The following is a 13,290-nucleotide window of genomic DNA, read 5'->3' as shown; positions in this document are numbered from 1 at the left end:
CCAAAAAGGTTTGACAATTTGCAAATATAAATATAAATACACAAATATAAATACCAGAAACCCTGCTCACTGTTTACTAGCTACTACTGTTCCTCTCCTTCCCATCCCCTGTCTTCCTGTTACTCCTCCTTTATTCTTTCAAATTTTACCATTTAATCTTGGAAAATACTAAACTCTTAACAAGTTCATTTTCTAATATAATCTGTGCCGCTGGATGTGATTAGGTACATTTTATAACGCGGCGGCAGAATTACGCTGATCAGATGTGTTCACTGTACACACTTGAGAGTGATGATGATTTTCCTTCTGCAGTGTGTGGCAACAAATTACACTCATAAATCATCCAAGACAATTACTGCGTCTGTAATCTAATCAAGAACAAAGCATTTCATTTACATGGAGCGCCTTGTTTTTACTTGGAAGCTGGAGGGGCGAGTTTTTGCCGGTTAGATGGAGTCAAGACGCTGCAGGGATGAAGAATTGAATAAAACAGTCCATTTCATTTACGGTGGTCTGATAAAGTTGTTTGTCCCACGCTGCATGTGCACTCGCTATTGTGCGGGTGAAGGTGGAAACAAACACGGGGGGGCTGCTTTCTTGTTTATTTGTCATCTCTCTCTTTCTCTCTTCTCTTCATGCTCCTGTGAATCTCATTCAGGAGACGAATGAAAACACTATTCACTGGGAGAATCACTTTAACACTGAGGAGAATACCAAAACTAAAGCCTAGAGACGGGCGCCGTCTCACATGCGCCTCTGTTTACGTCCCTCTTTTTTTACTCCCTGCTCCACTTATCGTTACCTTCCCTTTTTTGGTACCACCACAATTTATATTTTACAAAAGAACAAATACTAAAATGGACTTTATGCGACGTATGCGCCTGCTGTGCTTTCCAATTGACCAAGTTGTAAATAAATCATGTATGTGGTGGCACCTTATTTTTCACTTAAATCAACTGCTAAACCTCAACAGAGGACTTAAATGTGCTTTTCCACTGAACCTTGACCTGGACGTTCTCCAGTAATTGACTGATGAGCTAGAAGCAGCGTGAGGCACAGGTCAGCCCAAAGAGAGTTGAAGGTAGTGATTGACGAATGGAGGTTGGAGAAAACAAACTTCCATTTGATGTCCAGAGGCCTGACACATAACACTGTACAGCTTCCAAACAAAAAGTCTGCACATAAAAAAAAAAAGTCAGAATTCATGTGTGCAGCTGGTCCTCTGCTACAGATGTCTTCATAAATGTGCTCTTTCTCTGGCACATTTATGAAGACATGAACATTTATGGTTCTGTTCCATGAATCTCGGTAATTGTGAACCTTTGTACATCCATTTCATCCATTCCAGACACCAACCTCCAGTGCTAAAAAATGAACCCATCATATAAGTGCCGAGAACTGTAAACTTTAAATTGTCCGTAGGTGTTCATGTGGGTGTGATTGTGTTTGTCTGTCTATATGTGGCCCTGCAATAGACTGGTGTCCTGTCCAGTGCGTAACCCACCTCATGCCCAGTGAGTGACTGCTGGGATAGGCTCTGCCCCCCCCCCATGACTCTTAATTGGAGTAAGCAGGTACAGAAAATGGATGGATGGACAGATCTAAGTGCTAAATCTTGCAGTTCCTTGAATGGCCACTTGAGGCTGAATCCAAAGAGTCGCTCTCCACAGATCCCATATTAAATTCTCCAACAGATAAACATGTTTACAGCTTGGTCCAGAAAAAAGCAGTTTTGATCTCTATAGCTAGTTAATCCCCTTCATAACAACTGTAGGGCAATGATTGTTTTACATAACTCATAAACATATATAATTAAGGGCATTGTCACTTTGAGTGACAGCTGTGTGCCACAATCAGCGGCCCCACAGCTGTATCTGCTAGCTGCCGTAAACTCGGCCATGGTTGTCCTTTCTATGTATTTTAATTAAAATATCTGAGGTAATATGGCTTTCTGTGCAGTTAGCTGTACTGTTAGACCATCAAAGAACTTGTTACTCCAATATTTCCATTGAGTGAAATTATTGTTATATATGCTTGCACCGCTAACACCAGGTTAGCACTAATTAGCATATAGTTTGGTGAAATTAGGTCCACGGGACCAAACCAGAGGTTTCAGATCTTCTCACCAGTGTGCACTAGAGGTTCCAAGGTCCAGATACTGCCACTGGGGAGACCGGGCTTTCTCTGTGGCCACACCCAGACTGTGGAACAAGCTCCTGGCCTTCCTGAGATACGCACCATCACTGACCTGGGTCTTTTTAAATCTAAATTAAAAACATTCCTTTTTAGAATTAGGGAATAACCCTGTTGTGTCTGATGATTTGCGGCCTTTAATGCTGGATTTTACAGTTGCAAATTGAGTTTTACTGACAATGCGTTAGCAGAGCCAATAAAACAGCTATTTGCAGGGATCCATGTCCACCACTGAAGGCTACACCTTAATCCGCATAATAAAGTAGTTCAAACAAACTGGTACGCAGACAAAGGTTGTGGTCAGCTCATCAAAGTTTACTACAGCAACAGTGTCTTCATGCCAAACGGGAAATTCTGTGAGCAGAATCCACATCAATACTTTCGTATGGTAGCTTAAATTCATCCATTTCAGCATTGTCGTCGCTACACCACTTTCTCTTGGTCTCAGTTGGCAATGCCATTAATGACATCTGCGTAGCAGCACGCATGCGGTCATGATTGATTGATTGATTGATTGATTGATTGACTGATGGTCCAACAGTTACTGATGCAATATGCCGGTCATATCCTCCTCACTACCTTCCTGCTAGTCAGGAGGATACGTTTTAAAACCTGTACCCAAGCCATCCATTATGAAACCCCAGTCCACAAAAATGTGTTAAATCATACAACAGAACCAAAGTTAACTCTTTCACCATAGTTTTGCTTGTTTGAGAAAACAAGCTGGGGGGGGGCGTTTTTGGGCTTCATTCATCCCGCCGAGGTCACACCAGTGATGCTCACACTCCATATCTTTACCCATTTATGGGTTGGCCAGGAGTTAGGCGGTTAAGTACTGCCAAGTCGGTGACCTCCAGAACTGCCCTATTTGATTTTCAAAATCACTCTTCAGAAAACCTATGAGGGTTTGTCCAGTATATTTAGTCTGTGATTCACTCCCACAATTAACAACTGATGAATGCAGACAAACCCTTAACCAGCTGCTTGCACATAAACCCCCGTCAGCTGTATTGGGTTCTAACTGAATGTCCTTGAAAGTCCCGACAGCTGTCCCTCACACACGGCTGCAGCTGTACACAGCACCCACAGTGACATGAACTAAGTAATCCTAATTACAAAAATACCCACGTAAACTAGAATTTCCAGGTGCAACAGTACCGCAAAAGTCACTAGCCATTAATGGGTTTATTTTAACACCAGTAGTAGTCAATCATTAATGGAATCACTGTAAAAGCTGTAACTGTAAACTATTATAACAAAGTCATTCATCATTATCAAACAACAAAACATTTTTAGGGCTCAGAGTTTACAAAATGCTTCATAGCACAAGTAAGGTGACACAAATACAATACAAACAATATAACCAAACAGTGCAGCTATTCATTTTTATCAAATCTTGACTGGACTGAGGGGTGAAAATAAAAAAAAATAAAAAATGCTTGTTTAGTTTTCATCCATGTAGTTGATGACAAACATATTTTTCTAGAAGAACATCCATCCATCCATTTTCTGTACCCGCTTTCTCCAATTAAGGGTCAATGGGGGTGCTTTAGCCTATCCAGCAATCATAGGGTGTGAGGTGAGGTACACCCTGGACAGAATGCCAGTCTATCACAGGGCCTCCAGAAGAACATGAATTTTAAAAACAATCAGTGCAACATTGAGAATTCTACACTCATATTAATTTTTTTTTTATTACCATGTTAACACAATATTAAACAATAACAAGCCATTCTTCAAATCATCAATACAAAAAAGAAAAATCTGATTTCTTTCCCTTTTTGAATAGCTGTTTCTTTGTTTATTTGTTTGTTTCTCCAATTCTCGATGGCGGTAAGGAAACAGCTGGTTCACACATTTTGTTTTGCCATTCCAAAGGAAAAATGCTTTATCCTTCAAGTCCACAGAATGTTTCCTAGCTTATTTTTCCTTTTTTCAAATAAACATAATCAGCTCAAACCTTCAAAACGTGTTAGTCTGCTTTGAACTATGTGTGAGGTGGACACGTTCTTACAGCATTTCTTTCTTTATGACTGTCAGCTTCTCTGAGGGTTGTACACACATTGTTTGTATTCATTCTTGATGCTTTGTTTCTGTGCTGTTGGTGTTTCCTCTTATTGAGTCTTTTTGAGTTGGTGAGTCAGAGCTAACAATATTTGGGTCTATTTTGAGTTAAGTGTCATCATGCTGGGTTTTCTTTTTGGTCTGATCATTCATCCGCTGTGACAATGTTAACATTTCATCAACGTGGATGCACAGCACATCCTTTCATGTCTGGATACAGCAGCCCAGTCTCACGTTTTTTTTTTTTGTTTTTTTGGTTTTTTTTTGGTGCTCCCGTGACGAAATGAGTCACGATGATGGGGTTTTTTTTTTAACTCACTATTCCTAACTCTGCTCCTACCCCCAACCCTAACCTTAACCATAACCTAATCTTACTCTTTCCCCCCACCCTAACCATAACCACCCCTGACCCCCCCCCCCCCCCCCCCCCCCCCCGGCTTCACTATTAATTTCGTGCAACCATCACGGAATGAATTAGAGCTGACATGACGAAAATGAGGCACTTTTCGTCACAATATCACGAACCATTAGATTAATGTATATTTCGTGCTGCTGAATCACGACTTGCCGTGAGACCAGGATCGATACAGACACACATGCCACTGAGCTGGTGGTAAAACTTAATCACCTGAATCATAATTTTAGCCAAAAAGGTCGCAAAGAAAAACGAGTTCTTTTAAATCCTTAAGTCACAGAAAGCAACATTCAGTATATCTCTGCACAGACTCGGATTAATGAAAAACACATTGTGTTAGTTCAACTAAATCAACTGCATCCCTGAGTTCAGTAAACTCAATTTGCTACTGCCTGAAGAACGTGTGCAACAAAATGAGTCCAAACAGAATCTATAAATGTGAGCAGTTTTTATATCCTGTCTGCCAGCATTTAACCTGAGAACGTGTGTCCAGGCATACCTAAGACAACGTTCGCATCAAACCTACACTAAGCACATGCACAGTCACGCTTGGATTGACCAAAGTAGCCTTGATTTTAATATCATCTTTGGCTCTGCTTTATGTCACGTCTCTCCAAGTATAAAATAATTCATGCACGTGAGATTTGGATGTTTAACACAGAGCCGTTTGAGGTTGGAGCCAACATTTTGGATGCATGAAGAGGTCTACTACACTAATAAATTGTGATAAATGTATAATTATGCTTTGAGATCACGTCATGTCTGGAAGCATATCTTGGTGTTATGTGTTGCTACATCCACAATGACATAGAACTGCTGTAGGTCCTGGATGCCAACCACTGAGGCAGACAACCAGTCCACCCTCACCTATTGAAAGTAACCATCTATCTGCCGCAACCACATGAAACATGGGCATCCTGTTGGCCTTTTGCAGCTGCTGGGACTATAAGTGGTCCTCCAGCCTACAGATAATCCCTTTTTTTGGGGGGGGGTATCACATCAGATGCCATGACATATTTCACAAAACCAAAAAGTACAATCCTTGTTTCAGCTTTCTGTAAGGCAAGGCAAATTTATTTATAGAGCACAATTCGTACACAAGGCAATTTCATGAAAATTACAAGATACAGATAAAATCACAAGAAACACAAATTCATAAAAACATAAATATCATTTAAAAACTACATTTAAGGAGAAGAGGGCAAATAGATGACTCTCAGTTGCCGTATGCCAAGCTGAAAAGAACAGTTTTCAGCCTGGATTTGAACATTGTCACAGATGAAGCCTGTCTCACCATTTCTCACCATTTCAGGGAGTTTATTCCAGATTTTAGCTGCATGAAACTGAAACATTGCTTCTCCGTGTTTAGTCCTGACTCTGGGGACCAGTAGGAGACCAGTCCCAGAGGATCTCAGAGCCCGCGATGGTTCATATGGCTTTAACATGTCAGAGATGTACTTTAGTGCTAAACCATGAAGAGACTTGTACACAAGCAGAGCTGTTTTAAAGTCTATTCTCTGAGCGACTGGAAGCCAGTGTACTGTATGAGCCAGTTACTCATACAGTACACTGTATGAGTAACTCTGCAGCTGCCTTCCATCAACAGGTAGGACACACTATGAAGGGATTGGAGGAAAATTGTCAAAAGCTTCATCTGGAAAAGCTTCTACAGGGTGCTGACTGATGCGGTGCTGAGGGATCGTCAACAACACAGCGGTGCCCAGGTCCAAATCTGAGGAGGTGGGCACCTGGGACATACTTTCACTCAATAAGAACAACATCTTCTTTTTGATGGAGCTTCATTATTTTACATTTAAACATGAAATAAATTGTTAATGTTTACTGACATCAATCTGAGATGACTTTTTCCTCTGGACTTGTACCGTGCTATGAATCAGCAGAAACAGGGACGACACATCTCCCATCTCAATCAACGGGGTGTTAAAGAATCTATAAAAGCTTTAGTCAAACCAGCTCACACGGCCTCCTGAGATACACAAAATAAACTGAGCACAAAAGACTTAAGTGAAACTCTACTACGCCTTCGAATGGCCCTTTCATTAACAGTTGCCACACGAGTCAGAGGAGGCAAAGAAAGACAGTCTATCTTTACCGAATTACAGTCTACTTTTGTGGAGGAGCAAATTGCTTCCTTGTGTGTGCTGAATCATGATGCAAAACGCTGCACGTGCACGGCACTATAGACGTCTGTTTTAACACAGGCCACCACACAGCAGAGCTAATGGAAGAGTAGGGGTTAAACGTCTTCAAACAGCAACAATAAATTAGCTACAGCCAAAACCCACACTTGCGCAGGTGGAAGTCTGTGGATTTCCTCTCTTCATAAAAGCTCTTCTGAAAAACCAACCAAAGAGAAGAAATAAAGTGTAACAGTGGAGCCCAGTGTCTCCTTCTCAGGTTTTTAATAGATAATAACATATTGGAAGCGCTAGCTTCTGTTCTTTTACACCTCCCGCACCCTCAGTGATAAAGTAGCTGTGAGATGGAGAGTTAACGAGGAGGGAAGAGACTTAATCAAATCGGATGCTGGTGAGGCCACCAGTAGGCAGTAAAAAGCTAAGGACCCCCCAGAATACGTCTACATACCCCACCATCTTATTAATACACACATACACACACAGCCACCGTGCAGCAATAAAAGAAGAGTTTCAGCAATTAGAAGCAGAACATGTGAACACTTTGATACCAATGCTCAATGAACAGGAGTTGGCCTACCAATTGTCCTAGCTGGGTTTGAGTACCACTCACGCTCCATATGTCCTTAGACAAAATACTTATGCATTGTTGAAAGAAAGAAAGAAATCCCAACGTAACACAAAATGCAACTAGATTGGTCACTCATACATTGGCACACGTGCACCTTACATGTTTGACAAAGGTTTCTGCACACACATTTTGTGTGATTCAGTGATATCATAATGTGTAGCCCTGAGATTTTATAAATTTTGCCCAAACGTGTATTTTGTCATTGACAAGAATACAGTCTTTCTACCATGTTTACTCACACTGGATACTGTTTGAGTTAAACAGTTTTAACCTTTAGTTTGTTATGCTACGGTTAAGGTTATGTGACCAATAGAAAGGTGATGTATGACTTCATATTAGTGTTTAAGTGTATTTTTTAGGGCATAGTGCAAAGTTTGGACAAAGTGCACACTTAGTGCGCATGACACAGGAATTGTGTGCAAACCATGTAATGTCATCCCTGCCTCCAACACCTCGTACACCTGTTGCTGCAACTATTTGCGCACACAAGCACCTGAAAGACAAAGTGTGCACTGTGCGAACCCATCGCACCCTCTCGTGGCAGGTGACGGCCAAATTCCAGGTAACACACACAAACACCTAACACCGCTCGCATGGCACTTAGGAAATGTGTGGCCAGTCACACTCTTGAGATTTTTGACTTATGGTTCAAATTTTAAATAAACTAATTCCGGACAAGTTATTGAAATAACATCACTTCTTTGTTTTACAAAGTGAAAATATCAGCTATATGTTTTAGTTTTAAAGTGATTCACTAATTTTGAAGGTTCTAGCATTTACAGACACACATGCTGCAGTGCATTATGGGGAGGGGAGGAGCCACCACAATGAGGCAGCCGCTTTAATTATATACACCTGCACGTTGATACATACACCTGTGTGGATCACACGACTTCCCAAAAATAAATTAGTGCGTGTGTGTGTGTGTGTGAAATGGATGTATTCATACATTTATACATTTTAACAACCTGAAAGCCACCAGACCAGCTCGAACCAAACCATGGGTTCTTGGACAGTCGCCTGGGTGTGGTCCCACCCAGTGAGTGACATCATCACGATTCCTTCTATAGCCACCCATTCACCAAAAGTGCTGAAGTGCATTACTTTAAAACTAAAACATACAGCTGATATTTTCACTTTGTAAAACGACAGAGGTGACGTTATTTCAATAACTTGTCAGGAAATAGTTCGTTTAACATTTTAACCATAAGTCAAAACTGTCTGCGTGTTCATGATTCCTGTGATAGCCTGCAAGTCTGTATCATATGAAAATAAATGGTCATTTTTTTCCTCCTCCTCTCTGGTAGTTAGTTCATCTCTGCCTGCAGAGCATTGATCGCTGCCACTCACAGCTGTCTGTCAGCTACAAAATATGTAACAGGCAGGTGCTAAAATCTATGATTTCAGACTTTACAAATGTTTTTAACTGCTAAGCTTGACTCACTTAACTACCAAAAAAAAATGTTAGTGGACTGAAAGTTATGGGAACTAAATTTATCGGAAGATAATTTGTCCACTGATGGTTTTTAAAGTTATCTGAAAAGCTAATCCGATAATGAAAACATCAGCTTTTAGTTAGCGAATTAGCGGAACTGTGCCCACTACTGAGTGCATCCATAAAGTATTTACAGCACAGCACCTTTTCCACATTTTTATGTTACAGCCTTATTACAAGATGGATGAAATTCATTTTTTTCCTCAAAATTCTACACACAATACCCCACAACGACGACATGAAAAACATTTTTATGAGATTTTTGCAAATGTATTCAAAATAAAAAAGTAAGAAATCACATGTACGTAAGTATTCACAGCCTTTGGCATGAAGCTCATAATTTAGCTCAGATACATCCTGTTTCTGCTCAACATCCTTGAGATGTTTCTACAACTTAAAGGACATGTCTCACGTTTTTTAACATCCCAGCTAGTAAGACAATATAAAAGTACTCATGATTGTAAGTGTCTTTGCACACATGTGCTAATAATTAGTGATCTCTGACGTATTTTATTCCTCTCACTCTGAGCGTTAGCAGGTGCATTTCCGAAAAACATTTCACTCAGCAATTGTCTGCATTTTTCAGTGTGTAACGTCCTAATTAGCAAAACAGAAACGTCCCAATGACTGACAGAGGGACAGGAACCTGCTCCATCTGAAAACAAAGCTTTTGAGCTGGTGTTCGAAAGTGAAGGCTTGGATTTACAGAGAGGAGACGACACGCTTCACCCTCTTACGACATGCTTCACCCTCTTACTCTCACTCTTAACTTTTTCAGAGCGTCGGATTTTGGAGCCATGTGGTCGACGAGCTGTTTGTGTGGATGCTGGTTTACTGAAGCTGTGGACATGGATGTGGGGACATCTGACACTGTTTTTAACAGACTGCCTGGACACAGAGATGGATTTGTTACATTGGAAAAGTCAGAATACATTATTTCCAAGAGTTCATGGATGTTATTTTACGTGCCACGATCGAGAGAGAGGCAGAACTGTAGCCGTGGCGATCTCACACATACGAAGTTTACATTTGGAAATTAACCCACAACACGACGGCGAGTCTGGCATGTTCAGGATTTTAGCCATTTTGTGTTTTGTGGCTAAATTTCAATTTTTTTTACTTTGAGTGTAAATTTGGAGCAGTGCATGTGTGCTGCGAAGCTCGATGTGTGTGTGTGTGTGTGTGTGTGTGTGTGTGTGTGTGTGTGTGTGTGTGTGTGTGTGTGTGTGTGTGTGTGTGTGTGTGTGTGTGTGTGTGCGTGCGCTCGCACTGTGCAGCTGATGAGACACTCGTTCTCCCCCAGCAGGAGATGTATTTTTTAGATTTTATTGATAAGAACACTCAATTAATCATGCCTTGTTTTCGGATGTCTCCGTAGTAATCCTGGTGGATCATCGGATGGCCACTAACAGCCGAAATCTTAATTGTTATGATTTTGGTGCAGCATGTCCTTTAATTGGAGTCCACCTAGGGTAAATTCAGTACATTAGACATGATTTGGAAAGGCACAAATCTGGGGAAGGTAACAGAAACATTTCTGCTGTTTTTAAGGTCCCAATGAGCACAGTGGCCTCCATCATCCGTAAATGTAAGACGTTCAGATCCATCAGGACTCTTTCTAGAACTGGCCGCACATCTCAACTGACCAATCGGGAGAGAAGGACCTTAGTCAGGGAGGTGACCTGATGGTCACTCTGTCAGAGCTCCAGCATTCCTCTGTGGAGAGAGGAGATCCATCCAGAAGGACAACCATCTCTGCAGGAATCCACCAATCAGGCCGGTATAGTAGCATAGCCTCTCCTTAGTAAAAGGCACATGGCAGTCCACCTGGAGTTCGCTAAAAAGCACCGGAAGGACTTTCAGACCATGAGAAATAAAATTCTCTGGACTGATGAGACAAAGATTGAACTCTGGCGTGAATGCCAGGCATCATGTTTGGAGGAAACCAGGCACCATCCCTACAGTGAAGCATAGTGGTGACAGCATCATGCTGTGGGGATGTTTTTCAGCAGCAGGAACTGGAAGACTAGTCAGGATTGAGGGAAAGATGAATCCAGCAATGTACAGAGACATCCTGGATGAAAACCTGCGCCAGAGCGCTCTTGACCTCGGACTGGGGTGACAATTCATCTTTCAGCAGGACAATGACACTAAGCACACAGCCAAGATATCAAAGGAGTGGTTTCAGGACAACTCTGTGAAGGTCCTTGAGTGGCCCAGCCAGAGACCAGACCTGAAGCCGATTGAACATCTCTGGAGAGATGTGAAAATGTCTGTGCACCCACACTCCCCATCCAACCTGATGGAGCTTGAGAGGTGCTGCAAAGAGGAATGGGCAAAACTGCTCAAAGCGATGCACCAAGCTTGTGGCATCATATTCAAGAAGACTTGAGGCTGTAATTGCTGCCAAAGGTGCTTCAACAAAGTATTGACCCAAGGCTGTGAATATGTATGTACATGTCATTTCTTAGTTTTTTTTATGTTTAATAAACTGGCAAAAATAAAAAATCTTGTTGTCATTATGGAGTGTTGTGAGTAGAATTTTGGAATAAGGCTGTAACATAAAATGTGGAAAAAGTGAAGTGCTGTGAATACTTTCTGGATGCACTGGATGCTTTCTGTGACTCATGACCTTGTGGGTGCAGTGACCTAACCTACATTAGCTTTAACAATAAACACATTATCTGGCCTAATGATGTTATTGCTGTTGTTGCATCAACACGTTAGCTGTAGATGATCAGAGCAAAGACGTACAGAACAACACACATTTATTACTGTGACAGGGTCAGCCACCGTGAGCTTCATGGAGGGGAAAGGAAGGAAATGTTACTCAACATTAGGTCACACGTTTAGTCTGTTGGTGAACTGAAGTGCATTTACAGAAAAAACAAACCAAAAAGAAAAAACATGGGGTCATACACCCGTACTTGTGCCTGATTAGGCAAACTGCAGCACACAGACCAGTGTTTGGCACAGTGGTTAGAAGGTGAAAGCACAGACTCTCCAGCAGACTGTGCACACAAATGAAAAAGTACCACTTAATAAGCTCAGATATCTTGAGCAACTTGTGCTCATGCATGTGTTTGCATTTGCTTGCATGCTCTTCGCGGCTTTGTTCATGACCATCAATCAGCTACTGAGTCCTGGTTACACTGTCTAAATAGCTTCTATGTGCATAAATGACTTTACATTGCATAGACTTACACAATACATAGAATATGCTTAATATTTTGTGAATAAACCAGGACATACAGCAGAAATAAAGATAAATGACTCTTTATTGTCATTGTATACACAAAAAAATCTGATCTCTCCCTTAAACCCAACCTAATTATAGTTAGAGTCAATGTAACCACTAGGTGCAGTGGGGAGCCACAGTCCGGCACCCAGGAGCCAACTCCAGATGTAGAGATGCTGCCTTTGTTGGGTCAGAGAAAGGAGCAAAGCTTAATGTTTGGATGGTTGGAGGAAACCGTAGTGCCCAGAGAAAACCCGCACAGACATGAGGAGAACATGCAAACTCCGCACAGAAAGTAACTGGGCATGGGTGGAATCAAACCCCAGACGTTCTTACAGTGAGGCAAAAGTGCTCATCACTAATCCACAAAAAACTCCAGGTACTAAAGCTAACCATTCAACAACAGTTATTTTTTATTCTGAACTCTTTTATATCATAAACTCTATTTAGATGAAAGGGAAATTATGAACGTAGTTAGTACATGTAAAAGTAAAAAGTCAACGGATCATAATGAGGTACGTACGTATGTCCTTAGTAAAGCGAATAATTACTGAAATCGCAAAACCATTATCATATATTTTTAATAAATCATTTCAAACTGGGATTGTTCCTAACAGTATGAAAGTGGCAAAAGTGATACCTTTATTCAAATCTGGTAACAAGCATCTTTTTACTAACTACAGGCCTGTGTCTCTATTGTCACAATTTTCAAAGATACTGGAAAAACTTTACAACAGCAGACTGGATAAATTTAGAGATCAACACAACTTGCTTGATGAAAGTCAATATGGTTTTAGAGTGAAAAGGTCCACTACACTGGCATTGCTCAATTCCATAGAAGAGATCAATGTGGACCAAAGGGTAATAGTAGCAGGTTTATTTATTGGCCTAAGAAAGGCTTTTGACACAATTGCTCACTATATATTATTCCAACTTTTGAAATAATATACAGTGGAAAGTTAAATAACTGCCTGACAGACATCAAGCAATGGTTAACCCTCTGGGGTCCGAGGGCATTTTTTGGACAGTTCACTCGCCTGGCATAAATGTTTTATTATTGCTGTTAACAGCTCTCCCTGCATCCCACAATCAAGTTTT

At 41.1% G+C, this 13,290-nt stretch overlaps 1 protein-coding gene across 5 annotated transcripts in view; it reads right to left on the bottom strand.

Moving 5' to 3' along the window:
- Positions 1-13,290, bottom strand: part of sema6a (sema domain, transmembrane domain (TM), and cytoplasmic domain, (semaphorin) 6A) — a 330,131-nt gene that overhangs the window by 194,760 nt on the left and 122,081 nt on the right. Inside the window, exon 2 of one of the 5 annotated variants that reach the window (XM_034170630.1) lies at positions 2,773-2,776. The exons of the other annotated variants lie outside the window; for them this stretch is intronic. The gene's annotated coding sequence lies outside the window, so the exon portion shown is untranslated. The remainder of the gene's footprint in view (positions 1-2,772; positions 2,777-13,290) is intronic. 5 annotated transcript variants of the gene reach the window in all.

Source organism: Thalassophryne amazonica, chromosome 5 (assembly GCF_902500255.1).
Source record: "Thalassophryne amazonica chromosome 5, fThaAma1.1, whole genome shotgun sequence".
Taxonomy (NCBI): Eukaryota; Metazoa; Chordata; class Actinopteri; order Batrachoidiformes; family Batrachoididae; genus Thalassophryne; species Thalassophryne amazonica.
The sequence above is the reverse complement of the archived record's forward strand: the minus strand, read 5'-3'. Positions and strand labels throughout refer to the sequence as shown.